The sequence below is a fragment of the Pteropus alecto genome, unplaced genomic scaffold (genome assembly GCF_000325575.1).
Source record: "Pteropus alecto unplaced genomic scaffold, ASM32557v1 scaffold12, whole genome shotgun sequence".
In the NCBI taxonomy this organism is placed as follows: domain Eukaryota; kingdom Metazoa; phylum Chordata; class Mammalia; order Chiroptera; family Pteropodidae; genus Pteropus; species Pteropus alecto.
The window spans coordinates 9,941,854-9,945,690 of record NW_006432669.1 but is presented as its reverse complement, the minus strand read 5'-3'; the positions used below and the strand labels follow the sequence as shown (position 1 = coordinate 9,945,690).

General features: G+C 31.4%; 1 pseudogene; it reads left to right on the top strand.

Moving 5' to 3' along the window:
* The first annotated feature begins 2,211 nt into the window (after nucleotides 1-2,211).
* LOC112476268 lies at nucleotides 2,212-2,330 on the top strand (annotated as a pseudogene).
* The last annotated feature ends 1,507 nt before the right edge of the window (nucleotides 2,331-3,837 follow it).

The following is a 3,837-nucleotide window of genomic DNA, read 5'->3' as shown; positions in this document are numbered from 1 at the left end:
AACTTCAAACTGAGTAGTTCTGCATGTCTATGTTTTCTATGTAGGGAGTCTGCTTATTGTTGTTGTTTTAAGAAATAAAATGGTTATTCTATTTTTTCCGTTCTGTTCAAGTGCAGAAGTCTAATATCTCATTTCTCATCTCCAGACTGGTTTCATGTCTGTGACCCAAAAAAAAAAAAAAAAAAAGTTTTTTAGTTAGTTTTGCTCATTGGTTCTATTTCTAGTACATCATAATGATAAATATATAAGTAAAACTCTAGTGATGGTTCTCTTATTCTGGGAAGCCTTGAAGAGAACAGGATTCTGACTCTTTTGTCCTATGTTCATGCACTGCAGAGTGATTTAAGAAAAAGGAGTCTTTGGAGAAGGAATAAAGAAACTTGCTTAGAAATATCAAAGATTCTTTGACCTTCTAAAAAAGCTGATGACTACAGATGTAAATGAAGGACAATGGCTGAAGTCTTCATTAGGAAATAAAATGAATTAAGGTTCCTCAAGGCCATGTAGTTAACAAATATTACCTCTAAATGCAAGGCTCCATTAAAATGAGAAATTAAAAGGGTCCAGCACAAAGCCAACTAGAAAAATCACATATTAATTTAAGATAGGACATTTGAAAATTGCATGGCTGGATACCGTTGAATTACAATGGTGAAAATTACTCTTTAATGCCCAGCTTTTTATTTTAGACCAACAAGTTTGCGGGGTAGTAAGCCATAGTGCTAAAGCCTCATGGATCTTTAGCTCACAGTTTTGCTTTAAGGTTAAAGAGGGTTTTGTTATAATATTTGTAAGACAGTTGTTTGTTTGTTTTTTTAACTTGGGAAAATTATAACCCTTTTTTCTCTGTTTCTTCTTTTTGAGCTCGAAAATTAACTTATACCCACCATAAAAGCTATAAAGAATATAGAAAACAAACAGTAAAATGGCAGAAGCCCTCCCTTGTCAGTAATCATTTCAAATGTAAATGGATTAAATTCCCTAATGAAAAGTCAGAGATTGGAAAATGGATTTAAAAACATGATCCAATTATGTGCTGTCTAAAAAGAGATTTATTTTAGTTCTAAAGTCACAAACAGCTTGAAAGTTAAAAAAACAAAAACAAAACAAACAAACAAAAAAAAACCAGAAAAAGATATTTTATACAAATAGTAACCAAATGATACCTGAGTGGCCATATTTATGAGACCAAATAGATGTTGAGCCATTATATACTGACAAAAAGGATCAATTCATCAAGAAGGCTTGTAATGATTATAAACATATAAGCATGAAACAACAGAGCTCAAAAAAATATGAAGCAAATATTGACAGCACCAAAAGGAGAAACAGTTCTACAATAATAGTGATAGATTTCAATACCATTTTCAATAATGAATAGGGCATCTAGACAGAGATTAACAGGAAATAGAAGAGTTGAACAGCAATATAAAACAACTAGACCTAAGAGATATACAATTGATTCTCTATTTGCAGTAGTTATGTCTGATGAACACTCATTTAGCATGTATTAAATCATCACTCAGGACAAATATAGGATATGGTTCATGAATGACTCTGCTAAAAGCATTTTCATCAACTAATAAATACATAACCTTGTTTTATGTATGTTTCTGTTTAAAGATACCATATTTAATGTCTTGTTCATTCATTAACATTGAACTCAGAGCCAACAGCACTATAATGCATACCTAAATAAAGCTTATCTAACACAATTTTCTCTGTAAGGCACATTACAACCTTCTTGCACTTAGGGACGCTAAACAGCACTTCTGCAATATCCTTGGAAGCCATTTTTAAGAGCAAAATAACCATCAGAAAGCATAAAATAGTAAAAAACATGGCACTAAGTAGATCACAAAAAGGACATCTTATAGTATGAGAGCTGAAACAAGAAGGCGGAGCATCATCTTGTTCAATCTGAGCTGGGAATGTGCACCTCAAGCAATACATCTTTCACTTTTCTCAGCATGTGTATATCCACAAATGACTGCAAGAGTATCATGAGTATTGGTTTCAGGATTGCAAATTTTAGTGAGTAGGCTAGTTGGGAAATATAGAATCCATGAATAATGGAAATCGACTGTATATGGAACAGGTCAGTAAAAAACAACAATATACACATTTATCTCAAGTGCACATGGTACAGTCACCAGATTAGATTATATGTTATACCACAAAACAAGTTTCAATAAATTTAAAAATACTTGAGTCTACGGCCATGCCACCTTGAACAAGCCTGATCCCATCTGATCTCGGAAGCTAAGCAGAGTCGGGCCTGGTGAGTACTTGGATGGGAGACCACCTAGGAAGACCAGGTGTGGTAGGCATAAAAATTAAAAATAAGGGCTTGTAAGCGGACAAGGTCCTTGAAATCTATGAGGTCAAACAAAGGTTGCTTCACCTAAAAAATATATATATATATATATTTGAATCATGCAAATTATCTTTTCTAGCCACAGTATAATAAAGTTAGAAATTAGTGACAAAAGGAAAACTAGGAAATTCACAATTATGTGGAAATTAAACAACATAATCTTAACCAATAGAAGAGGGTTTCTTCAACATGATAAAGTACATTTATGAAAAGCCTACAACTATCATAATACTAAATGAAAAACTGAATATTTTCTCACTAAGATCAGAAACAAGACTAGGATGCATCCTTTCACCACTGTTACTCAACATTGTACTGAAAGTTCTACCAACAAAATTAGACAAGAAAAAGAAATAAAAAGCATCCAAACTGTAAAGAAAGAAATAAAACCACCTGTATTCACAGATGACATATCCTATACATAGACAATTCAAATAAATCCACAAGAAAGTATTATATCTAATAAATAAATTCAGCAAAGTTACCAGGTACAAGATCAACACACAAAAGTCAGTTATGTTTCTATACACTATCAATGAACAAGGCATTTAGACAGAAATTTTGTTTATAATAGTATCTAAAAGAATAAAATACTAGGAGTAAATTTTATCCGGGAAGTGAAAGACTTATACACTGAAAACTACAAATTTCTTTAAAGAAGTTAAAAAAGACATAAATAAATGGAAAGATATCCCATGTTCATGTATAGAATGATTAATATTAACATATAAATATAACCCAGAGTAACCTACATATTCTATGTAATCCCTATCAAAATTCCAAAGTCTTTTTTTTTGTGTGCAAAAATGGTAAATCCAATCTCCATATTCATATGGAATTGCAAGGGGCTCCAAACAGTCACCAAAAAAAAAAAAAATCAAGACAGAACAAAGTTGGAGAATTTACACTATCTGATTTTAAAACTTAACTGCAAAGCTACAATATTCAAGACTATGTGGTAATGATATAAGAATAGACATATAGACCAATGGAATAGAGTTGAAAGTCCAAAAATAAATCTATACACCAAAATCAAACCTGTAACCAGTTGATTTTTGATAAGGGCACCAAGTCCATTCTACGATTAAATAATAATCTCTTTTAACAGATGGTGCTAAAACAACTGCATTTGCACTGCAGAATAAAGCAGTTTGATCCCTACTCCAGGCCATATAAAAGAACTAATTCAAAATGAATCAATGACCTAAAAATAAGTAAAACCCACAAAACTCTTAGAAGAAAACTTAGACTAAATCTTAACCTTGGATTTGGCAATAAATTCTTAGATTTAACATCAAAAACACAAACAACAAAAGAAAAAATAGATAAAAATAGATAAGTTAAACTTCATGAAAATTAAAACTTGTATGCATTAAAGTAAATTAATGAGAAAGTAAAAAGGCAACCTACATAATGAAAGAAAATATTTGGAAACCATATTAATTTCCAGAACATATAAA